At 44.8% G+C, this 26,718-nt stretch overlaps 1 long non-coding RNA gene across 1 annotated transcript; it reads left to right on the top strand.

The window, feature by feature from the left end:
- Nucleotides 1-10,131: 10,131 nt before the first annotated feature.
- Nucleotides 10,132-26,709, top strand: LOC122925045. The gene is made up of 3 exons (XR_006387488.1): nt 10,132-10,174; nt 26,392-26,571; nt 26,655-26,709. It is a non-coding gene; the product is annotated as an uncharacterized LOC122925045 (long non-coding RNA).
- Nucleotides 26,710-26,718: the final 9 nt, after the last annotated feature.

Raw genomic sequence — 26,718 nt, 5'->3', positions numbered from 1 at the left:
TAATTTGGCCTCATCATCACATCGGTAGAGCCGATTATGCTCCCAACTGAGAGGAGCGGTGGAGAGTCTGACTGACTGGGATGTAATACCTAAGAAAGAGATGGCGGAGGCAGGTCATCTAGATGGTACGAAGGACGTCCGACGGGACAGATGTATTAGTGGGGTATTCCCATCACAGACAATGGGGGCATATCGCTAGGACCACCTCGGGGACCTGCACCTACAACGAGAACGGAGCGGGGAGAGCAGGGCTCCAGACTAAAAAAATATATCAAGGAGCCATTGGCTCCTAACCTGAAAAATTTCGGAGTCAAATGATATTTTTAGTCGCCAAATTTTAAATGCATATAATCACCTTGTGAAGTTGCCCATTTGCCTCTCCTTTTGATTAGTTCTTCTAACCCCATTATCTTGAGGCTCACAGTCCTCCATTACACCCCCCACCTACTCTCACCCACATGGCTACTGTAGTCTTCCAAAAAAATGGGTTTCTCCATACTCCATACTTTCATCTTGATGCCGCTGCAGCCAATCACTGACCACAGTGGAGATCTGCTCCCTTGCATCACAAGACCATTTAACATACTGCAAGGGAAGCAGTGATCCGTTATTGGCCATAACGGCGTCAAACAGGAAGTTTTCACGAAGGGACTCAAGACAAGTAACGGGAGCCGGGGAGAAAACGAGACCCCGCACTGGGGATCAGGAAAGTGTGAGTGTATACAAACGCTTTAAGGAGTTTATTTTTTTAAGGGGGTTTCAAACCAATATTCTTCTATATGTGACACAGAATGGGTTAAAATAAACAATCCCCATTGCACTCCGTAAGAGAGGCGCCACTGCGACCAGTGACCACATCAGCAGGCATCACGTGTGGACGGGACCTATTATAAAAATACTTCAGGAGCTATACTCTTTATTCTCAACACCTCTGCCTGCCTGTCAGTGAATGAAAACCTTTGCTTGCTCTCAGAGGGAGGAACAATTGCCCATATTCTACTGCTGCTCACTGTGTAACTGTGGCCGGACATGGACATTCAGTCTGTGAATATGAACCTTGAAGGTTTCCATTCACTACCAGCAAGCAGAGGTGTGGCAAAGGTAGGAGACCCCATCTGGCAGCTGAACTAGCCTGTGCTTAACCCTTTAGTGTCATTATCCCTCTTTTTAACTTCACCACATGTCTTTAGACCAGAAAGGAGCAGCTAACCGTCCGGCCATCACCCCCGTGTCAGTGAGGAGCCGCGCACCGACATCGCCGTCCTGTCCTAGATCCTGCAGGAGCTCCGTCCTGACCTCCCAGCACTGCCGGGGTCGCATAGCATTACACTGATTTATGATGCTTTGTAACCGTCACTGCCTGCCCTGTGAGGGATCTGAGAAGATCGGATAGACTTGCACCACGTGAGTCTATCTGACAGGTCTTTCTGTGTTTCCTTTCTGTTTGTTGTTGTGGGCAGGTTCCCACCTCCCCACAGGTTCTGCTGCTGTTTAAGAGGCTCTATTTAAGTCCACCTCTTACTGCTGACTTTGCGGTTGATATTTGCCTTCTGGAGTTCTAGACTGGTTGTTTGTGGATCCTCTACTTCCCGCTCATCTCAAGTTAAGTCCTCCTGTTCTCTCCTTTGTGCATTTGTTGCTTCTAGGTCTCAGGGAGACGCTGGTCACTTCACGGTGGAAGGTACCGGCTGTCTCATTCCCCGCTCCCTAAGTTACAGTTTGCTTCAGTGTCAGCAGGGCTTAGGTTCCAGCAAATGAGTTTGTTCACCATCAGGACTTGCTCATACTGTCAGCAGTCAGGGAGAGGCTCAGGGGTTGTTAGGAGGTTACCATTCTCTCCTCCCTAGCTTTGGGGCCTTGTCTGTTTGTTTACTTGGTGTTCCTCTTATCCCCACCTGCCGTGACTATAACCCTTACAGTTCTGGAGTGTATTGGATAACACTGACAGCAATATGTCAGTGTTAACCAGTACACTCCAGACCTCTAAGGGTTACATAGCATCATAAATCACTGTAATGCTATGCAACCTGATTAGTGCTACGCAGGCGAGGACGGGGAATCCCACCGACATACTGTGGGGTGAAACTAGCACAGCCGGTGCTTATAGATGTAATAACAGGGTTTACCCATCTCTCCTTGTGACCTCATGGGGCCGAGTCCTAGAAAACACACTAATAAATCTGCGTGTCTCGTGTCATCAGCCGTGGGCTGTGCGGGAGCTCTGTGCGTCGCCAGCTGACATCTCTCCAGCAGCTCACCTCCACCGGCCGCTCACCTCCACCGGCCGCTCACTTCCTCGGGCAGCTCACTTTCGCAGGCAGCTCACTTCCGCCGGCAGCTCACTTTTGCAGGCAGCTCAGCTCCACAGCACAGATTCAGACTTGCCGGACCGCTGGAGACGGGAGCCCACGCCCCCTCCCCCCCCCCTATGCCAGGTAGTGTGAGGGGCAGATCTTCACCCAGCAGATGTCTGCAGCTTGTATGTCTGCTGGATAAAAGCTTTTTTTCTTAACCCTTTCACCCTGAGAGTTTTTTTTGGGGTGTTTTAGTTCTGCCCTCCCTGCCTTCCCAGAGCCATACCTTTTGTATTTGTCTGTTCACATCGATTTCTGCCGGACAGGTTGTACATTCCAACGCCACCATTTAATATTGCATATGATATAGCGGGAAGCGGGAAAAATTCCAAATGGGGTGAAATTGCAAAGGTCAGTACGAATCCGGCGATACCTTATATGTATAGTTTTTCTTGCGTTTTGATAGTGATAAAAAAAAAAATCTGTTTTATATTTTTGTCACCATATTTTGACCCTATAACTTTTTTGTAATTACGTGTACGGAGTATATGGGGCTCACTTTTTGCGGGGCGATCTGAACTTTTCATTGATACCATTCTGAGGTGTCTATGACTTTTTGATCACTTTTTATTTAAAAAATTGTACTAAATGAAGCGACCAAAACGGTGAATCGGCCATTTGGACGCTTTTTTCCGTTTTGCTGTTTGCCATTTGGGGAATATATTTTATACTATGGGCGTTTTCGCACATCACGACACCCATGATGTGTATTTAAAAAATTTTTTTTAGTTCTTTTATTTTTATTTGGGGAAAAAGGGGGTGATTTGAATTTTATTTTATTTTTTTACGCTTTTTATAGATGCCATAGGGCAGGCATGTCCAAACTGCGGCCCTCCAGCTGTTTCAAAACTACAACTCCCAGCATGCCTGGATAGGTTACCGCTATTAGGGCATGCTGGGAGTTGTAGTTTTGCAACAGCTGGAGAGCCGCAGTTTGGACATGCCTGCCATAGGGTAATGTAATCTGTTATCAGGCACTTGCATTGGACTCTACGATGACTTCACTACTTTCCTATGGAGCCTCTTACAGGCAAGGTCTCCTCAGGAAACACTATGCCGCAGCCTCCGGTCAGTCACAGAGACAGGGGCTGCTGCACACAAGCTCCGGCTCCTCCGATCGCCGCACGGGGGAGCCGGAGCACCACCGGAAGCGTGCGCTTTTGGTTTTCAGCGCGCTCAGATGCCGTGGTCAGAATTGACCCCAGCATCTGAGGGGTTAAATGTCCGTGATCAGCATTACTGCCGATTGCAGACATGAGCCGCGGGTGTCTGCTATAAGAAGCAGGCGGCGCCCACAGCGCTCAGGAGCAGGCGCCAACTTCAAAGACCTGGCCAGCGCCGTACTATTAAGGTGCTGGTCGGGAAGAGGTTAAAGTGAGTCTTTCACCTAATCGGAGCGTTTTAGACCGCTCAGACCAGGTTCTAGAACCTGGTCTGTGCGGTCTGAAACGCTCCGATTAGGTGAAAGACTCCCTTTAAAGAGGCAGAGCAGCGGAGGGTCTAGGCGCAAATGGCGACAAGACTACAAAGTCTTGTCGCCATCTTGCAATTCTAAGTCACATTGGCGACCATTTTGCTTACAATCTGGAGCGCTGGAGAACTATGACAGGAGGATCCCGGATTTCCGGGGGTCCGTCCACCACCGAACCCTGCTCCCATGGAAGTGAATGAGAGCGCACACGTGGCTCCTACTCCCAGTCATTTCTATGGGGGCAGATGAAAATACACGAGCCAGCGCTCGGCTATTTTCGGCGGCCCCATAGAAATGAATAGAGATTGGCTGCGCCTGCGCAGTGTGACCTCCGTTCATTTCTCAGCTCTGTTCTCATTGTAGGTGCAGAGGTGGGACCCGCACCTATCAGACAATGGGGCCTATCCTAGCGTTAAGCCCCATTGTCTGTGATGGGAATACCCCTTTAAGGGCCTCGGATTTCTCCTGAAAGCTTCCTCAATTCTTAAAATAAACCCAAAATAATCGGAGGGAAGGAGGCGCAGATCATCAGCAAAAGAGTCTGTCAGCCGGGCCGTTCTCCAGGACCCCGGACTCTTCCTATCACTTCCTATGATGGATTCTCCTTCCCGATGTCTGACTTGTTACAGAATACAATACAGAGGAGAGAAATCTAGAAAAGTTTACCTCTCCGCTCAGCAGGGAGATGATCTCCAGGGTGAGGTCTAATATTCTTCTGCTGATCTCCTTCCTGTCCATCCTTGGTGGTCATTCAGGAGAAGAGGAGAGAACTGGAGGAGCTGGAGGCTTCTAGCAAGTTACTTCTAGGACCTGTGGTGATGTCACTGTCATCTGATCCATTTTGTGGAGCCCCACCCCCACAGTGATCACATGATGGTGATGTCATCACAGGTCCTTCACCTTCTGGTTACTCCACTACTGAGCCCCGCCCCCTACACTGATCACATGATGCTGACATCATCCCAGGTCCTTCTACACCTAATATCCTCTCCACTGCTGAGCCCCGCCCCCTGCACTGATCACATGATGGTGATGTCACCCCAGGTCCTTCAGCTCTGGTAGTGCAGCAGATACTGGGCAGGTCCTGGTCAAATCAAATCAGCTTTATTGGCAGGACTAAATACATTTAAGCATTGCCAAAGCAAGTGGGAAATAATTGGGTAGGGTTGGGGGATGGGGACATATACAGGGTGGGGGTATAGGAGTCCATGGTATATCAGGCTCCTCTCAGTCTATGGCAGGCAGTAATATATTGTGCTGCTGTGGCCGTTGTGTTCTCCTCTTCCCACAGCAGTGTGGAGAGTCTCTCTTTCTCCTCCATGGAGGGGAAGTCTGGGCAGAGATCAGACAGTCTCCTGAAGTCAGTCTCCCTCACTGCTGAGTATTTGGGGCACCGCAGCAGGAAATGAGCCTCATCCTCCACGGCCTCCTGGTGGCACTGCTGGCACAGTCTGCTCTCCCTGGGCATGTACCTCTGTCGGTGACGCCCGGATTCGATGAGCAGGCTGTGGGCGCTCAGTCTGTACCGGCTCAGGATCTGTCGGTCTCTTGGATTGGGGAGTTTCTCCAGATATGGGGCCAGTTTGTACTCCCTCTGCAGGCTCTGGTATACTGTCAGCTTCTGGGATGTTCGTATGTCGTTCCTCCAGACGCTGATATACTCCTCTTTGCCCTTGTGTATCGTCCTCTGGATTTCGCCCTTTGTCAGGCTATATTGGTTGGTGGATTGGGCAGGCTGGGTTTGGGTGACTTGTTGCAGGGTGCTTTGTTTTTCTGGGGCTTCTTGGTGTAGCAAGGCTTTGTGATGGTAGGAGCTGGGACTGCTGCTTAGTAGATGGGCTCTGAATGATAGCGCCCTCTTCTGGACAGCAAAGTAGAGTGGGGAATCTGCCCAGTTCTGCTTGACAGGCGCTGTTTGAGGTGCCCCTGTGGACCTGGAGAAAGTGTTTGCAGAGTTCTAGGTGGCGAATGCAACATCTCCCAAGTGCAACTCTTGGGCCTCTTTCACACGGGCGTCTTATTTTTGGCCCGGATAAGAGGCGGGTGCGTTGCGTTCACAGAAGTTCGGGTTTGGGTTAGGTGTTCTGTAGATTGCATTATTTTCCCTTATAACATGGTTAGAAGGTAAAATAATAGCATTCTGAATACAGAATGCATAGTACAGTAGCGCTGGAGGGGTTAAAACTAAATAAAAAATAATTTAACTCACCTTAGTCCACTTGATCGCGAAGCCGGCATCTCCTTGTGTCTCCTTGTTGAATAGGACCTGTGGTGAGCATTAAGTACAGGTAAAGGACCTTTGATGACGTCACTCTGGACATCACATGGTCTTTTACCATGGTGAATCACCATGGTAAAAGATCATGTGATGTACCATGTGATGACCGGAGTGACGTCATCAAAGGTCCTTTACCTGTATTTAAAGGGCTTCTGTCACTCCACTAAATTTTTTTTGGTCTCCCTACAATCTTTATGCTGCAATTTCTCAATATATATATGGCTATTACACTGTTTGGTTCAGTAGTTCTATCAAAAAACTGACTTTTATATTATGCAAATTACCTCTCTAGCAGCAGGTAGGGCAGCCGCATCCTCCATTCATAATGACTCCCCCTCCTCATGTTGATTGACAGGGCCAGCGGACGCGCTCGTCCTCTGACTGGCCCTGTCTGCGTTTTAAATCTCGCGCCGGTCTTCAATTCAATTCAAAACCTCAATTCCAGGACTAATTGGCCCTGTGATACAAAGTGGGGATTGTATTGGGTTATCAGCCCCAGTTTCATGAAGTAACACAGAAATTGAATTGTTTCCGATTTTTCCGAGTGTATTATATTATTTTTTATAATTTTTTTATATAGCATTTATCTATTTTATATTGTCTGCATTTTTATGAAATCTTAATAATAAATTGCGTCCTATTTACCTCCATATAGAGTGCCCATCCACATATTTTTCCATTAATAAATATATTGAAGAGAGTAGGGCCCAATCCTGATCCCTGAGGTACTCCACTAGTAATGGTAACCCCTCCAGTACTGACACCTGAGGTACCCCACTAGTGATGGTAACCCCTCCCATGCCCATTCTAGTAATCATGTTCCCCAGTAGTAATAATTCTCCTCATAATTTGCGCCCATACAAAAAATACCCCCTCATAATGTGCGCCAGTGCAAAATATACCCCTTTATAATTAATGCCAGTGCAAAAAATGCTTCCTTTTAATGCATGCCGATGCTAAACATACTCTGTCTTAGTGGCCCTATTAGGGTCAATATCCCCATAGTTCCCCCCCCCCATAATGCAGGCCAGTCTAAGAACATGCCCCACCCCTCTTGTGTGTGCCAGCCCCTATTCAGTGCCCCCAGTAGATGCTCTCATAGTGCTCTCCCCACACCTAATGTTACCATAGTACCCCCAGTAGATGCCCCCATAGTGCTATCCCCCCAATGTCCCCATAGTGCCCCCAGTAGATGGACCAGTAGTACTCCCCCCCCCCCCATGTCTCCCATGTTAGATGGCCCCATAGTGCTCCAGTAGATGTCTCCTGTGCCCCTTCCGCAGTTCCTAATTGTACTGCTTTCCTGAGGATGACCTATTCAGCGGTGCAAACCCTGGCTTAGGGGCCAGGTCGCAGTTGCGACAGCTGCGGGCCCCTATAGCCACGCCAGTGATCATCTACTTAGAGAGGTCAGCGCTCGTATGAGGTAATCACAGCAGAGAAGGCATTGCTGGTATCAGCGCTGAGCTGTCTTTAAACCACTGAGGGGCGCCAGGTGTCTGCCCCCCACCGATCTGATATTGATGACCTGTCCAGAGGCAAAAATTGAAGAGCAGCACTCACCGACCTCACCGGACTGCACCAGCCAAACCACAACCGCAGATCCTCAGCAGTCCACAGACCAGCAATCAACAGAAGGTAACAGCAGCATCTCCAGTTCTTTATTAATCGTACTTCAAAGAATGTGTACACAAAAAGCCAGATAGCAACGTTTCGGCTACGTGGCAGCTTGATAAAGGCAATCATGTAGCTGAAACATTGCTATCTGGCTTTTTGTGTACACATTCTTTGAAGTACGATTAATAAAGAACTGGAGATGCTGCCGTTACCTTCTGTTGATTGCTGTCCAGAGGATAGGTCATCAATAGTAAAAATAAAAGCGGACAACCCCTTTAAGCTCCAGATGGGTATTAATGCTTGGATTTTTCTACAGAATTAACGCCTCATCAGGTGTAAGAGATCTACTTAATACTGAATGCAGTTTTTGTTGAGGAATGTGGGGACAGATCCTAAATACATTTCTTGTGTTAATGCGGTGCCCACTTGGCATTGAAGGACAAAATGTGTTGGAAGAAGGCAAGTTTCATTGCCAGATACAGTTGGCTTTTTCAGATTTTAACCCCTTCTACCCGGGCCAGTTTTCACCCTCCTGCCCAGGCCATATTTAGCAAATCTGACATGTGTCCACTTTATGTGGTAATAGCTTTGGAACAATTTTATTTATCCAAGCCATTCTGAGATTAATTTCTCATGATCATGACACATTGTATTTCATGAAATTTAAGTCAATATATTTCACCTTTTATTTATGAAAAAATCCCAAATTCTCATTCTACCAACTGCACAGGGTATATTACATTCTCCAGAAGGAGGACCTCATTCTACCAACTGCACAGGAGATATTATGGACTCCAGAAGGAGAACCTCATTCTACCAACTGCTCAGGGTATATTACCGACTCCAGAAGGAGGACCTAATTCTTACAACTGCACAGGGTATATTACAGACTCCAGAAGGAGGACCTCATTCTTACAACTGCACAGGGTATATTACGGACTCCAGAAGGAGAACCTCATTCTACCAACTGTACAGGGTATATTACGGACCCCAGAAGGAGGACCTCATTCTACCAACTGCACAGGGTATATTACGGACTCCAGAAGGACGACCTCATTCTTACAACTGCACAGGGTATATTACGGACTCCAGAAGGAGGACCTCATTCTACCAACTGCACAGGGTATATTACAGACTCCAGAAGTAGGACCTTATTCTAATAAACTGCACAGGGTATATTACAGACTCCAGAAGGACGACCTCATTCTTACAACTGCACAGCTAGGATGGAGTTATTAGAAGGAGGTCCTCCTCTTGTATAGTCAGTAATATAAGCTGTAGAGATGTTAGAAGGAGGTCCTCCTCCTGTATAGTCAGTAATATGAGCTGTAGAGCTGTTAGAAGGAGGTCCTCCTCCTGGAGTCAGTAATATAAGCTGTAGAGATGTTAGAAGCAGGTCCTCCTCTTGTATAGTCAGTAATATAAGCTGTAGAGATGTTAGAAGGAGGTCCTTCTCTTGTATAGTCAGTAATATAAACTATAGAGCTGATAGAAGGTCCTCCTCTATTATCAGTAATATAAGCTGTAGAGTTGTTAGAAGGAGGTCCTCCTCTATTATCAGTAATATAAGCTGTAGAGATGTTAGAAGGAGGTCCTCCTCTATTATCAGTAATATAAACTATAGAGCTGTTAGAAGGAGGTCCTCCTCTATTATCAGTAATATAAACTATAGAGCTGTTAGAAGGAGGTCCTCCTCTATTATCAGTAATATAAACTATAGAGCTGTTAGAAGGAGGTCCTCCTCTACTATCAGTAATATAAACTATAGAGCTGTTAGAAGGAGGTCCTCCTCTACTATCAGTAATATGCGAAAAAATCTGTGCCAAATATACACCAAAAAGTGGTATATATTTGGTCATAAATGACCCCTTAGTTCTATTTTTATGTACGTGTGAAAACAAGCAGAATGGAATTTTTTCTATTGCATCAATAAAAATACATATGAAGAAATAATGATATAGGAAATTCATAATTCTAGTAAAACAGTTTCCTGAATTAGGAACACAAAGAATTTAATATGTAACATCAAGAACAGAAGGACCTTCTCCTGACAACTCCATTCTGGTCTCAGAGCTGAAGGACCTGGGGTGACATCACCATCATGTGATCAGTGCAGGGGGCGGGACTGAGCAATGAAGAAGATATTTGGTGTAGGACTTGGGAATGATGTCAGCATCATGTGATCAGTGTAGGGGGCGGGGCTCAGTAGAGGAGTGACCAGAAGGTGAAGGACCTATGATGACATCACCATCATATGATCACTGTAGGGGCGGGGCTCAACAAAATGGATCAGATGACAGTGACATCACCACAGGTCCTAGACGTCCTAGAAGCCTCCAGCTCCTCCAGTTCTCTCCTCTTCTCCTGAATGAGCCACCAAGGATGGACAGGAAGGAGATCAGCAGAAGAATATTAGACCTCACCTTGGAGATCATCTCCCTGCTGAGCGGAGAGGTAAACTTTTCTAGATTTCTCTCCTCTTTATTGTATTCTGTAACAAGTCAGACATCGGGGAGGAGAATCCATCATAGGAAGTGATAGGAAGAGTCCAGGGTCCTGGAGAACGGCCCGGCTGACAGACTCTTTTGCTGATGATCTGCGCCTCCTTCTCTCCGATTATTTTGGGTTTATTTTAAGAATTGAGGAAGCTTTCAGGAGAAATCCGAGGCCCTTAAAGGGGTATTCCCATCACAGACAATGGGGCTTATCGCTAGGATAGGCCCCATTGTCCTGAGAGCTGCGGGCGCCGCCTGCTTCTTATAGCAGACACCCACGCTCATGTCCGCAATTGGCAGTAATGCCGATTGCGCACATTTAACCCCTCAGATGTTGTGGTCAATCCTGACCACGGCATCTGAGCGCGCTGAAAACCAAAAGCGCGCGCTTCCGGTGGTGCTCCGGCTCCCCTGTGCGGCGATCGGAGGAGCCGGAGCTTGTGTGCAGTGGCCCCTGTCTCTGTGACTGACCGGAGGCTGCGGCATAGTGTTTCCTATGGAGACCTCGCCTGTAATAGGCTCCATAGGAAAGTAGTGAAATCATCGTAGAGTCCAATGCAAGTGCCTGATAATAACAGATTACATCCCTATTACCCTATGGGATCTATAAGAAGCGTAAAAAAATAAAAAGTTTTAAAAATTTAAAATAAAAATAAAAGAGCTAACATTTTTTTTAAAAATACACATGGGTGTCGCCCATAGTATAAAATATATTCCCCATACGGCAAAACGAAAGAAGGGTCCAAATGGCCGATTCACAGTTTTTGGTCGCTTCATTTTCTACATTTTTTTTTTAATAAAAAAAGATCAAAAAGTCATAGACACCCCAGAATGGTATCAATGAAAAGTTCAGATCGCCCCGCAAAAAGTGAGCCCCATATACTCCGTACACGTAATTACAAAAAAAAGTTGTAGGGGTCAAAATATGGCGACAAAAATTAAAGACAGATTTTTTTTCCCACTTTTTAATTTTTTTATCACTATCAAAACGCAAGAAAAACTATACATATAAGGTATCGCCGGATTCGTACTGACCTGTAGAATAAAAGTAACCAGTCATTTTTATCGTATATTAAACGTCGTAAATAAAAAAAAAAATTAAAACTTTGGTGAAATTGTTTTTTGTTATTTTTTGTTCAATTTTGCCCCATTTGGATTTTTTTTTCCCGCTTCCCACTATATCATATGCAATATTAAATAGTGGCGTTAGAAAGTACAACTTGTCCGGCAGAAATCGAGCCCTCATATGGCTATGTGAACAGACAAATACAAAAGTTATGGCTCTGGGAAGGCAGGGAGGGCAGAACGAAAACACCCCCAAAAAAATCTCCGGATGAAAGGGTTAAGAAAAAAAGTCTTTCATCCAGCAGACACACGCTGAAGATCCGCCCCTCACACTACCCGGAATGGGGGGGGGCTCCGCGCAGCACAACCCACGGCTGATGACACGAGACACGCAGATTTATTAGTGGGTTTTCTAGGACTGGGCCCCATGAGGTCACAAGGAGAGATGGGTAAACCCTGTTAGAACATCTATAAGCACCGGCTGTGCTGGTTTCACACCACAGTATGTCGGTGGGATCCCCCGTCCTCGCCTGCGTAGTACTAATCAGGTCGCATAGCATTATATTGATTTATGATGCTATGTAACCCTTAGAGGTCTGGAGTGTACTGGATAACACTGACATAATGCTGTCAGTGTTATCCAATACATTCCAGGACTGTAAGGGTTATTGTCACGGCAGGTGGGGATAAGAGGAACACCAAGTAAACAAACAGGTAAACAGACTAGGCCCCAAAGATAGGGAGGAGGGAATGGTAACCTCCTAACAACCCCTGAGCCTCTCCCTGACTGCTGACACTATGAGCAAGTCCTGATGGTGAACAAACTCATACGCTGGAACCTAAGCCCTGCTGACGCTGAAGCAAACCCTAACTTAGGGAGCGGGGAATGAGACAGCCGGTACCTTCCACCGTGAAGTGACCAGCGTCTCCCTGAGACCTAGAAGCAACAAATGCACAAAGGAGAGAACAGGAGGACTTAACTTGGGACGAGCGGGAAGTAGAGGATCCACAAACAACCAGTCTAGAACTCCAGAAGGCAAATATCAACCGCAAAGTCAGCAGTAAGAGGTGGACTTAAATAGAGCCTCTTAAACAGCAGCAGAACCTGTGGAGAGGTGGGAACCTGCCCACAACAACAAACAGGAAGGAAACACAGAAAGACCTGTCAGATAGACTCACGTGCTGCAAGTCTATCCGATCTTCTCAGATCCCTCACAGGGCAGGCAGTGACGGTTACAAAGCATCATAAATCACTGTAATGCTATGCGACCCCGGCAGTGCTGGGAGGTCAGGACGGAGCTCCTGCAGGATCTAGAACAGGACGGCGATGTCGGTGCGCGGCTCCTCACTGACACGGGGGTGATGGGCGGACGGTTAGCTGCTCCTTTCTGGTCTAAAGACATATGGTGAAGTTAAAAAGAGGGATAATGACACTAAAGCAGCCTATAAGGGGTTAAGCACAGGCTAGTTCAGCTGCCAGAGGAGGTCTCCTACCTTTGCCACACCTCTGCTTGCTGGTAGTGAATGAAAACCTACAAGGTTGACATTCACAGACTGAATGTCCATGTCCGGCCACAGTTACACAGTGAGCAGCAGTAGAATATGGGCAATTGTTCCTCCCTCTGAGAGCAAACAAAGGTTTTCATTCACTGACAAGCAAGCAGAGGTGTTGAGAATAAAGAGTAAAGCTCCTGAAGTATTATATTTTTATCTGCTGTATTAGATTTTTTCTAAATGTGTCCCCAGAGCACTGTCCTGCTGGCCCCGTCCACACGTGATGCCTGCTGATGTGGTCACTGGTCGCAGTGGCGCCTCTCTTACGGAGTGCAGTGGGGACAGTTTACATTCTGTGTCACATATTGGTTTAAAACCCCCTTTAAAAAAAATATACACCTTAAAGGGTTTGTATACACTCATACTTTCCTGATCCCCAGTGCGGGGTCTCATCTCGTTTGCTCCCCAGGCCCCGTTGTTCGTCTTGAGTCCCTTCATGAAAACTTTCTGTTTGGACCCACTACAGCCAATACCTGACCACTGCTTCCCTTGCATTAAGGTAAATGGTCATGTGATGCAAGGGCAGCAGATCTCCACTGTAGCCAGGAATTGGCTGCAGCGGCATCAAGATAAAAAATTTCATGGAGAAACACCCATTTTTTGGGAAGACTACAGAAGCCAGGTGGGTGAGAGTAGGTGGGGGGTGTAATGAAGGACTGTGAGCCTCAAGATTGATGTGGTCAGAAGAACTAATCAAAAGGAAAGACAAATGGGCAACTAAGACTCGTCTTTTTATTTTTTTATTATACCATAATTATATGCATTTAAAATTTGTCGACTAAAAATATCATTTGGCTCCTAAATTTTTCAGGTTAGGAGCCAATGGCTCCTTGATATTTTTTTTGCCTGGAGCCCTGCTCTCCCCGCTCTGTTCTCATTGTAGGTGCGGGTCCTACCGATTTGCCCCCATTGTCTGTGATGGGAATACCCCATTAATACATCTGTCCCGTCGGACGTCCTTCGTACCATCTAGATGACCTGCCTCCGCCATCTCTTTCTTAGGTATTACATACCAGTCATTCAGACTCTCCACCGCTCCTCTCAGTTGTGAGCATAATCGGCTCTACCGATGTGATGATAAGGCCAAATTAAGGGTTAAGTCGAGCGTCTCAGAAAAGAAATCCTCACAGGGAGGTGGATGCTCCATATAATGACCTTCAGTTTTATTTCATCACTAGCTGAAGGACCCAGCTTCGCTCGGGTATATTTAATCAATTTCATTTAAAGGGGTTCTGCACTTTGTTTAAACTGATGATCTATCCTCTGGATAGATCATCAGCATCTGATCAGCGGGGGTCCGCCACCCGGAAACCCCGCCAATCAGCTGTTTGAGAAGGCAGCAGCGCTTCAACAGCGTCGCGGCCTTCTCACTGTTTACCCCAGGCCCAGTGATGTCACACTAGTATCACTAGCCTGGTCGCAGCTATGCTCCGTTCCCTTGAATGGAGCTTAGCCCCGCCCAGGCCAGTTGATACAAGTCGTGACATCAATTGGGCAGCGGTAAACATTGAGAAGGCCACGGCGCTGCTGGCTGATTTGCATACCAAATAAACTGGATTTTCTGAGGATAAAAACATCTATTGCTGGAACAAAGGCACATCTGGAAAAAAGGTACTAAGTGCAATTAGGCCACGGCTTTACTTCAATAGCGATTATCCTGGTGACAGATTTCCTTTTAAGCTCTCCTACAGCAGTGAAGATAAATGGCTGGGTTGTTATGGAAACCTGGAGTAAAACTGTGTATGTGGTGGCTAACGGCCTGCGAGCTTCTATTGGCTGATAATGGTCATGTGACCAAGCTTCTATTGGCTGATGCGGTACTTCCTAGAGAGCTGAGAACCAGTCTAAATCCCTCCCGGACACCTGATGTACCTGTGTGCCAAATTTCGTGATTGTAAATGCGACGGTGCGGATTCCTTTAGCGGACATACACACACATACGCTCAGCTTTATATATTAGATATGTGTCTATATACCAGGAGCATATCATAATGGCTTTAGACCAAAAAGGAGTGAAATTATTACAAAAGTTCTCACAGAAGTAAAGACAAAATTCTCAGCCTTGGGTTTAGAACATTCTAATCTAACGATAATGGGAAAATGTCAACTTCAGCATGAGAATAATGGAGTATGAGAAAGAAGGAGGGGAAGAGCCCACTGTGAGGAGAGAGGAGCAAAATGGAGGAAGTATGATTTCCTTCACACAGTCTTAGTTATGCCTCACATTTAGGTAAGAACCATGTGCTCTCTGGCTTTGTACTCCCCCAGGTCTTATATCATACAAGGCCTACCATTACACATCCCAAATAGTTCTTTTCTCCCAGTCGACTCCTCAGCAGCTCACCTAAGAGAAAGCCTCAGATAAAAGGGAGGCTTTCTTGAGGGGGAGTCTCGTAAGAAGGATTGACCCAGGCAAAAAAGGTTCATATATCTGAACAACAGGAATAAGAAAGATAAATGGAATCTGGGTCGATGGAGCCATAAAAAAGGGGGCAGAGGGAAGCCATTTCTTGTTAAACCTCCTATTGACAGAACCTCTACTCCAAAACAATGATGCCAGAAGCGTAGGGTGAGACTTTCACACTGCTTGGAAGAATGGAGGAAAATTGCAGCTTCAGAGTTGGTAATAAAGGTATTAGAGGAAGGTTACAGAACTGAATTCCTCGCTTCTCCACCAAGAAAGTTCCTCATCACAAATCCCCCTCTCACCTGCAGAGCAATATGAGGAGCAGAGTAGAAGACTTTAGATGCAGTCTGTCCAGTATTCAAAGAACATAGTTTATAAGGCTGAACAAAGCCCTCTGTCCATCCAGTTCAGCCTGTTATCCTGCAAAATGATCCAGAGGAAGGCAAAAAAAAACTGTGAGGTAGAAGCCAATTTTCCTCACTTTAGGGGGAAAAATTCCTTCCCGACTCCAATCAGACATCAGAATAACTCCCTGGATCAACGACCAATAATAATATAACACTCCAGAAATACATCCAGGCCCCTCCTGAACTCTTTTAGTGAACTCACCATCACCACCTCCTCAGGCAGAGAGCTCCATAGTCTCACTGCTCTTACCGTAAAGAATCCTCTTCTATGTTTGTGTACAAACCTTCTTTCCTCCAGACGCAGAGGATGTTTCCTCGTCACAGTCACAGTCCTGGGGATAAATAGATGATCGGAGAGATCTCTGTATTGACCCCTGATATATTTATCCCTCGGCGCAAGAACGAACCGACCAATGGGGGTTAATAGCAATCTTTAAATCTTTATTGGTTCACAAAGCGTTTCCAGATAACTTCCCCTTCTTCAGGTGAATACAATAGTATTCATGTCAGCAAGTTTCTATACACACACATACAAAAACGCCCCAAACAGAGGTCAGGGGTGGGAGTGGGCGGGGAATGAGAAGGTGACCTCTGAATCTGGGGTGATTGGGTTCTTAAAAACCTTATTTTAATAGTTTTTTTTACCACATAATACACTATGTCTAGAACAGGGCCTAAAATACTTTTTGTCTGTATATTTTTATTTATTGATCTTGAAACTGGCTAAAAATATGGGAGCCATGACACTGATTGTCTAATACCGGCGGGGATCACATGATCGCAAGTGCCGGGAGTCACATGTCACGTTACTGAAAAAACGGACGTCGGACCTGCCTGCGACATGCAAAGTCTCCACACCGCGTATTGGGTTTGGCCTTGGGAAGGGGCGGTGGGAGGGAGAAAGCCTCCTGGAATCTGGACGGAGCGGGGAGCCATGTGACCGCATACAGCTGACCACGTGACAAGCTCCGGGAAGGCTCCGGAGCTGGGGCGTTATAGCTCCCAAGGTGACGTATGTAGAGGGCGGGACCGGTCGTCATGTGGCCGCGGTTGTCGGTCACATGACCCTATCCAAGTGAGTGGAAGCCAGAGGTTGCCTGGGTGATTGGGACGCCAGCCGACCAGAGAGCTACTCAGGGTCATTTAGATTGTGGAATTAGATAACTGCATAAGAAAGAATACTTAAAAAGTAAATAAATTGATAATTAGTTGGTTCCATAAGACAAAAATAATAAATAAAATACAAGTTGGTAGATCGAACATTAATAAACTATTAATATTAATAACAATTCATATAATTTGATAAAACCTGAATAATTTCCCTATTCACACCTAAGCTAAAAACAGAAATTAATTTAATTCTTAAAAACAGATTGATATAAATAATACAGAATACATAAGTGTAGAAGTTGTGCCAATCGGATGTTGTTAAAAACCTTATTTTCTTGGGAGAGCTTTTTGCCGTACAATTGGGACCACGAGGAATCTACTAAGATTGCCCATCAAATAGTTTAAAAGAATTTAAAATAATTAAGGAATAATCGAAAAGATGTTACTGAATTTAATATAGGCGAATCAAAGCACAGGGTGCTGGAATCTTACTTTACCTTATTTCGCATGGGTGGGTATTAAAGAAAAGCCCTATAGTGCCATTTTTTACCTGTCTAATAATTACCTTGAATGTTAACCAAAGGGGGCCCGAGCTTTCCTGGGCTGGTACAGCAAAGAGATAGAGAGCCCTACGGGTGGTACATAATATTGTGAAGGTGTCCCAGCACCACTATGACAGATTACATTTTCACAGGTTCATTTCAAACGCTTCGCTAAGACCACTGGGATTTAGGCAATTTAGCCTAAAAATCCAGAACATTTCATGTCTTTTCAAGGTTTGGCTAATATTCCGACAGTCTTTCCAATCTTTGCAGGTTTTAAAGTAACACCTATTGAAAAGATCCCCTTGTGGCGCTCTGCGGCATGTCGAGAGACACTATGCTGAAGGAATTTCTTCTTTATATAGTATAAATTGGAATTCAGGGCCCTAATAGAATCCGCATCATTCATATTGGACAAAAAAGAAAAATAATAATTTTTAATACCTGATCCAACAATGACCTTATTTTACCATCTGCCTAAGATCCATAAAAATAACCTAAATCCACCAGGCCGACCAATTATTTCTGGTATCTCCTCTCTCACCTGTAATTTATCCCAATATGTGGATGTCCTTTTACAAAAATATTTGGTGACCCTACGCTCATACCTAAGAGACTCTACGTCTCTAATTCAGGCCTTGAAGGAAATAGAGTGGAGAGGCAATGTACCGATGGGCCACCTTGGATGTCACAGCGTTGTACTCCAACATTTCTCATGAATTGGGTATCGATTGTATAAAGTGGTACCTTGATAATGATCCTGAGATACCAGAGGAACAAAAGTTGTTTGTACTTGATAGCATTAGATTCATCCTTACACACAACGTGTTTACTTTTGAGGACACACTCTATTTACAGAAGAGGGGTACCGCAATGGGGACGAAATTTGCGCCAAGTCTGGCTAATCTATTTATGGGGCGTTTTGAAGATAATTGCATTTATGGATCCAAAAGCTGGACAGAAAACATTATTTTTTATCGAAAGTATATCAATGATTTGATATTCATACTGAAGGGTGAAGACACCACTATCACCACCTAAATAAGACCGATTGGGGAATCCACTTATCCGGCACTTATAGTACGCAAACTATAGAATACTTGGACCTTGAATTAAGTTCAAAGGGCTGAGAAATAACCACCTAGACCTTCTTCAAGACAGTAGACAGCAATAGCTACCTGAACTACTCCAGCACACACTATAAAAAATGGAAGATAAACATTTCATTCAGCCAGTTTTAAAAAATTTGGCGTAATTGCACCTCGGACGAGGACTTTGTAGCTCAGAGTGAAATCATCCGAACTAGGTTTCTCCAAAAAGGATACCCTTCGAAGGTAGTAGAGGCTGCGTATACGAAAGCGAGTAGCTTAACCCAGGATGAGTGCCTCAGTAAAACCAACAGAAGTCAAGCAAATGCCAAGGAAAGGAACTTTAAAATGAATTTTGTGGCAACATATGGTAATAACCACAATATCATTAGAGGCATACTATCAAAGTATTGGCATATATTGGCTAAAGACCCCCATTTGAAGAAGACCATACCAGCCCAACCACCCCTGACATTTAGAAGGGCTAAAACCCTAAAAACTATTCTGGCACCCAGGAAATTAAAATCAACTAATAAGTGCATCAAAACAGGGGCTGTGAGGGAAAGTAAAATCTGTGAAACTGGAGGCAGCTTCAGATGTAATTTACCCAGATGCCTTTGTTGTTCCACCATAAGCCGGTCCTCCACATTCTGTAGTAATCCCACCGGAGTCTCCTGCCCGATCAGGGACCATCTTGATTGCGGGTCTCAAAACGTTGTCTATCTATTGGACTGCCCATGTGGGTTGCAGTATGTGGGCCGCACTATACAGACATTGAGACATAGACTTATTAAGCACAGGTCAAATATAAAGAAGAAATTCCTTCAGCATAGTGTCTCTCGACATGACGCAGAACACCATGAGGGGACCTTTTCTATAGGTGTTACTTATTGATTCAAAAGACTGTCGGAATATTAGCCAAATCTTGAAAAGATGTGAAATGTTCTGGATTTTTAAGCTAAATTGCCTAAATCCCAGTGGTCTTAATGAAGCGTTTGAAATGAACCTGTGAAAATTTAATCTGTCATAGTGGTGCTGGGACACCTTCACAATATTATGTACCACCCATAGGGCTCTCTATCTCTTTACTGTTCCAGCCCAGGAAAGCGCGGGATCCCTTTGGTTAGCATCAAAGGCCATTAATTAGACAGGTAAAAAATGGCACTATAGGGCTTTTCTTTAATACCAACTGATGCACAATAAGGTAAAATAAGATTCCAGCACCCTGTGCATCTATTCAATTATTCCTTAATTATTTTAAATTATTTTAAACTATTTGATGGGCAATCTTAGTAGATTCCTCGTGGTCCCAATTGTACGGCAAAAAGCTCTCCCAAGAAAATAAGGTTTTTAGCAACATCCGATTGGCACAACTTCTACACTTATGTATTCTGCATTATTTATATCAATCTGTTTTTATGAATGTATTTATTATATGTTTTTAGCTTAGGTGTGAATAGGGAAATTATTCAGGTTTTATCAAATTATATGAATTGTTATTAATATTAATCGTTTATTAATGTTCGATCTACCAACTTGTATTTTATTTATTATTCTTGTCTTATGGAACCAACCATTATCAATTTATTTACTTTTTAAGTATTCTTTCTTATGCAGTTATCTAATTCCACAATCTAAATGACCCTGAGTAGCTCTCTGGTCGGCTGGCGTCCCAATCACCCAGGCAACCTCTGGCTTCCACTCGCTTGGATAGGGTCATGTAACCGGCACCCGCGGCCACATGACGACCGATCCCGCCCTCTACATGCTTCACCCTGGGAGCCATAATGCCCCAGCTCCGGAGCCTTCCCGTAGCTTGTTACGTGGTCGGCTGTATGCAGTCATGTGGCTCCCCGCTCCGTCCAGATTCCGGGAGGCTTGGTGTGGAGACTTTGCATGGCGCAGGCAGGTCCGACGTCCGTTTCCTCAGTAACATGACACGTGACTCCCGGCACTTGCGATCATGTGACGCCCGATGGTATTAGATAATCAGTGTCACGGCTCCCGTATATAAACTTGCTGACATAAATACTATTGCATTCACCTGAAGAAGGGGAAGCTATCCCCGAAACGCGTTGTGAAACAGTAAAGATTTAAAGATTGCTATTAACCCCCATTGGCCAATTCCTTCTTTGCGCCGAGGGATAATCCTTTTAGCATCCGCATTTTATGGAATGTCCGGCCCATAATAGAACAGTCTGATCCTATTTTTTAGGGGGACAAAGTGACCAAAAAAAATGGCGAATCGCGCAGTTAGAATTTTGTTTTGATTCCGGCGCTCACCGAATTGGACTTTTTTTTAAAATCTTTTAATAGTTTGGACTTTTCAGACTTCCCGATATGTAATATGTTTATTTATTTATTGGTTATATATTTTATATGTAAAATTGGGACAGGGGGTGATTTATTGATTTAATATTTTGATGTTTTTTTTATCTATTTAATAACTATTTTCCCCTTAAGGGGCCAGAACCTGGGATCTTTTAATCCCTTGTCCTATTCACTCTGATATAGCTCTATTAGGGTGAATAGGACTTCACACTCTCCCTGCTGCCCTGGGCTCTGCACACAGCAGCAGGGAGCTGACTATTGCAGCCAGGACTTCACTAGCGTCCTGGCTGCCATGGTAACTGATCGGAGCCCCAGGATAACACTGCTGGGGCTCCGATCGGAACTGCCACTGCCACCAATGAGGAGGAGGGGAGGGGACCCTGTGGCCACTGCCACCAATGATTTTAATACTGGGGGGTTCGGGGGTCGCATTGCGCCACCAATGATTTTAATACTGGGGGGTTGAGGTGAGGGGGCGCCCTGCACCACCAATGATTTTAATACTGGGGAGTAGGGGGAAGGGCGCACTGCGCCACCAATGATAATATAATTAACATTTAATACAGGAGGCGGGTGCGGCACCTGAGGGGTTAACTGCCGCTAATCACAGCTCCCCGCCAGCACCCGCCTCCTGGATTTGTATTAAACATTTACTCTCTCCTCATTGGTGGCAGCAGCAGCAGCGACACAGGGGGGAGGGAGAGACTGCTGCCTTCTCCCCTGTGCTGCTGAGGAGAACACAGAGCGCGCTGGTTTCTGCAGCTTAGTTTGCTGTTCACTAAAATTCCTAAGTTCTTTCCAATGTCAGTGTTACCCAATGTTTTACCATTTACTATGTACGGGTGACTTGCATTATTCCTTCCCATGTGCATAACTTTACATTTGTCAGCGTTAAACCTCATCTGCCACTTCTCTGCCCAAGCCTCCAATCTATCCAGATCCATCTGTAGCAGTATACTGTCCTCTGTAGTATATATACAGTGTACTGTCCTCTGTAGTAGATTTGTATATATACACAGTATACTGTCTTCTGTAGTGTGTGTGTGTGTATATATATATAGTCAGGTCCATAAATATTAGGACATGGACACAATTCAAACATTTTTGGTTCTTTACACCACAATGGATGTGAAATGAAAGGAACAAGATGTGCTTTACCTGCAGACCGTCAGCTTTAATTTAAGGGTATTTCCATCCAAATCAGGTGAACGGTGCAGGAATTACAGCAGTTTGCATATGTGCCTCCCACTTGTTAAGGGACCAAAAGTAATGGGACAGAATAATAATCATAAATCAAACTTTCACTTTTTAATACTTGGTTGCAAATCCTTTACAGTCAATTACAGCCTGAAGTCTGGAACGCATAGACATCACCAGACGCTGGGCTTCATCCCTGGTGATGCTCTGCCAGGCCTCTACTACAACTGTTTTCAGTTCCTGCTTGTTTTCGGGGCATTTTCCCTTCAGTTTTGTTTTCACCAAGTGAAATGCAGCTCAATCGGATTCAGGTCAGGTGATTGACTTGGCCATTGCATAACATTCCACTTCTTTCCCTTAAAAAACTCTTTGGTTGCTTTTGCAGTATGCTTTGGGTCATTGTCCATCTGCACTGTGAAGCGCCGTCCAATGAGTTCTGAAGCATTTGGCTGAATATGAGCAGATAATATTGCCCAAAACACCTCAGAATTCATCCTGCTGCTTTTGTCAGCAGTCACATCATCAATAAATACAAGAGAACCAGTTCCATTGGCAGCCATACATGCCCACACCATGACACTACCACCACCATGCTTCACTGATGAGGTGGCATGCTTAGGACCATGAGCAGTTCCTTTCCTTCTTCATACTCTTCTCTTCCCATCACTCTGGTACAAGTTGATCTTGGTCTCATCTGTCCATAGGATGTTGTTCCAGAACTGTGAAGGCTTTTTTAGATGTCGTTTGGCAAACTCTAATCTGGCCTTCCTGTTTTTGAGGCTCACCAATGGTTTACATCTTGTGGTGAACCATCTGTATTCACTCTGGTGAAGTCTTCTCTTGATTGTTGACTTTGACACACATACACCTACCTCCCGGAGAGTGTTCCTGATCTGGCCAACTGTTGTGAAGGGTGTTTTCTTCACCAGGGAAATAATTCTTCGGTCATTCACCACAGTAGTTTTCTGTGGTCTTCCGGATCTTTTGGTGTTGCTGAGCTCCCCGGTGCGTTCCTTCTTTTTAAGAATGTTCCAAACAGTTGTTTTGGCCGCGCCTAATGTTTTTGCTATCTCTCTGATGGGTTTGTTTTGTTTTTTCAGCCTAATGATGGCTTGCTTCACTGATAGTGACAGCTCTTTGGATCTCATCTTGAGAGTTGACGGCAACAGATTCCAAATGCAAATAGGACACTTGAAATGAATTCTGGACCTTTTATCTGCTCATTGTAATTGGGATAATGAGGGAATAACACACACCTGGCCATGGTACAGCTGAGAAGCAAATTGTCCCATTACGTTTGGTCCCTTAACAAGTGGGAGGTACATATGCAAACTGTTGTAATTCCTGCACCGTTCACCTGATTTGGATGTAAATACCCTCAAATTAAAGTCTGCAGTTAAAGCACATCTTGTTCGTTTCATTTCAAATCCATTGTGGTGGTGTGTAGAGCCAAAGATGTTAGAATTGTGTTGATGTCCTAATATTTATGGACCTGACTGTATATCGGGGTGGATTTGATTTAAATCAAACTGAATTAAATCACAATTTAAATCATAGTTTTCTACATAAAGACTAATTCTTGCTGGTATAACTTATAATATGCAAGTAGATGAAGATTTTTAGAATAACAATTTTTCATATTAGTTTGATTAGGTTGATTCTGTATTCATAGGTTTGTAGAAGTTAGGATTAAAGGGGTTCTGCACTTTGTTTTAAGTAACTGATGATCTATCCTCTGGATAGATCATCAGCTTCTGATCGGCAGGGGTCCATTCCCTTAACTCTGACCTCCACAGCAGCCTGCCTCTAGATTGGCCAGAGGTCCGGTTTTAGGCCGGACAGTCCGGCTTTTTAGACTCCAGGTCCTGGACGGACACAGGGATGTTCTTTTGAACAGCTCACTCTCAGACAGCAGCACTGTGCTGTCTGAGCATAAACTGCAGGGAGAAAGTCGCCCTCCCTCGATCCCCTGCAGCTGACAGAAGTAGATTTTTACCTTTATTTTTCAATCCCCGTCAGCTGCGAAGTGGGTGGGGGCGTGGCTTAGTGGGACCTGAGGGCAGGTTTTAAGTCTGTCTTTTGAGGGTAGTCTGTTTGGCCACCTTACCTGACCTCTGAACTCTCACCTCCACAGCACTCCGCTCCCTTAACAGTGTCATCCACAGTGCCCTGCCCCTTTTAAAGCTGACCTGCAGCAGTGAAGAAAAATGGCCGGGTTGTTATGGAAACCTGGTGTAAAAGTGTGCATATGTGGAGACTAAGGACCTCCAAGCTTGTATTGGCTGATAAGGGACATGTGTATGGCAGTTGGGATATGAAGAGAAAGACCTGCAGTCTTCTATTGGCTAATGTAGGTCATGTGATGTGCCATATTTGCATTTTTGGGGAATATCTCAGGAATGGTACATGCTAGAGAGCTGTGACCTCCACAAGATTTCTTTCCAGGTAGCAAGGGATGTGTATACCAAGTTTTGTTGAAATCGATGGTTGCGTTTTTGAGTGATAGCGGAACATACATTCATACATACTGTAAGGGATCGTCTCTTTTCAGGGTGTCACACTCACAGATATCTCACCAGACAACGGATTTTCATGTCCAAACTGTGCATTTATTTTGACAGTCTTATAAAGTATAGTCCAGTTATACATCACTGGGTGGGGTGAGGTTCCCGCACCGCCAACACTTAAAACACAAATAAACTCCTGCCTGTCTAGGACGCTACCTAAACACAATACGTCCCTATCTCACTCATAGAGCTCAGTTCACACATGGACAACATATGCTGCTTTCCTCAGCCAACATCAATACTGGCAATAGGCTTTGGCAACTCCAGTACCTTTTGAGGGAGTGTGGCCCAGTAGTCCTCCAGACGCTAGGCGTGCAACCCTCGTTCTCCAGGTGTCGCTAGGTCCTCCAAACCTCAGGCTATTCAAAGCCTTGTGGTCCTCCTGACTGAGACCACACACAGAGCCTCTGCTTCACAAAACAGTCTCGCTCTCCCTCCTCAGACTGACCTACTCTGAGGCGCTTTATGCAAGCCTGATTGCAGCAGGCCTCACCTGCGATCACCTCAGGTAGAAAGGAAAACCCATACTGGAAGCGTGTGGACTGGGAACTCCCTTTACCAAGCCTAGCCGCCAGTCCAAGTAAAATCCAGCCCAGAAAATGTATACAAAAATGTCTCAGCAAACTATGCTTTGCTGAGACTACTGCCACTCTCTGGATTTTATCTGTCTCACATATCTGAGATACCTGAAGTGGGACAACACACCTCCCAGCACTGTTCACATTACCACAATACATACACATAAACATCCTTCTTTGTATATATGGATAAGGGTCTGGCTATGACATTACTTAATTCTCTTAAGATACGGGGGTGTATGCCATCTGGTTCCGGCGATTTGTCTCATTTAATATTTTTTAAGACGCCGCTGTATTTCTTCCTGGGTCAGACAGGGCAATTTTAATGGGGAATTTACTGTTACATTCTGCATTTCATCTGACATTTATCTTCTTCAGTGAATACAGTGGAGAGAAAAATATTTAATAGCTTACTAATATTTAATACCTCATTGCTTTCTGCCCCTCCCCCCTCCTTCCCTCTTTACTCTGCAAAGGGCCGACACCTTTAGATTTTTTTACTTTTTACCATTTATATAATTGAAGAACATTTTATGGTTAGTTTTACTCTCTTTGGCAATGACTCTCTCTGTCTCTAGTTTGGCTGCTTTTATTTGTCTTTTATATATTCTATTTTTCTTTATAGTTTTTCAATGCTTCCTCGCTACCCTCCTGTTTTAGTGATTTTAAATGCAGGGGCAGGGATTCTAATCAAATCTATTTCTGGTGAAAAAGCCAAATGGGAGTCACAGGACAATAATATAAATCTAAAAAAATTTAATGGGATCAGATACAGAAAATTCAAGATGGAAACAATAAGATCAGCCATTCCAATGATATTCGAGGAGGCAATGATGGTGACATTAGATTTGAAGTATGAGTACTGTCATATCCCAATTCATCCAGACCACTCAAAGATTTCAAGATTTTGCAATGAAAAACAAGGGAAGGATACTACACTAGCAATTCACATGCCTGCCCTTTTGGGATTTCATTCTCCCCGAGGCTCTTCACAAAGGTGATGTCAGATCTGATTGCGTTCTGTTATGATAAGTCCATAGTTAGATGACCTATTGATTTTAGAGAATGCCAAACAGGACTTTCATAGGCAGTTACCATTTGTATTGAAGAACCTACAGAAGTTGGGTTGGATGATCAACTTCCAAAAGTCATCACTGACCCTTTTACAAGGAAGGAACCATAGAGGGTCACATCTATTCTTCCTGTTCCTGCCTGGTTGGAGGAGGGTCTCATCAGCGTAGAGCTGCCGTGGAGGACTCATGAAAAGAAAATTACCAGTAACAGTAACTGTCATCCAGTTGTTTATTTAAGTGTCTCTCTCCATCCACAGGAGTACACAATAGTGAAGAAGACATTGGGGGACTGTGTGACTCCCATCATCCATCTCCAGGAGTCAGGAGGGTGGAGCAGGACCCCTCACCTCATCACAGAGCCTCCTCCTCACCCCCTTATACATGAGCAGAAGATCCTAGAACTCACCCACCAGATATTGGAGCTGCTGACTGGAGAGGTGACACTGCTGGGAATGCTGGGAAATTCTCCAGTAACAGCACTGGAGGGCTCTGGGTGATGACGGTGTCATTGTGTTGTCAGGTTCCTATAAGGTGTCAGGGCGTCACTGTCTATTTCTCCATGGATGAGTGGGAGTATATAGAAG

This window comes from Bufo gargarizans, chromosome 1 (assembly GCF_014858855.1).
Source record: "Bufo gargarizans isolate SCDJY-AF-19 chromosome 1, ASM1485885v1, whole genome shotgun sequence".
Taxonomy (NCBI): domain Eukaryota; kingdom Metazoa; phylum Chordata; class Amphibia; order Anura; family Bufonidae; genus Bufo; species Bufo gargarizans.
Note: the sequence above shows the minus strand (reverse complement) of the source record. Positions and strands in the feature narration are given on the sequence as shown.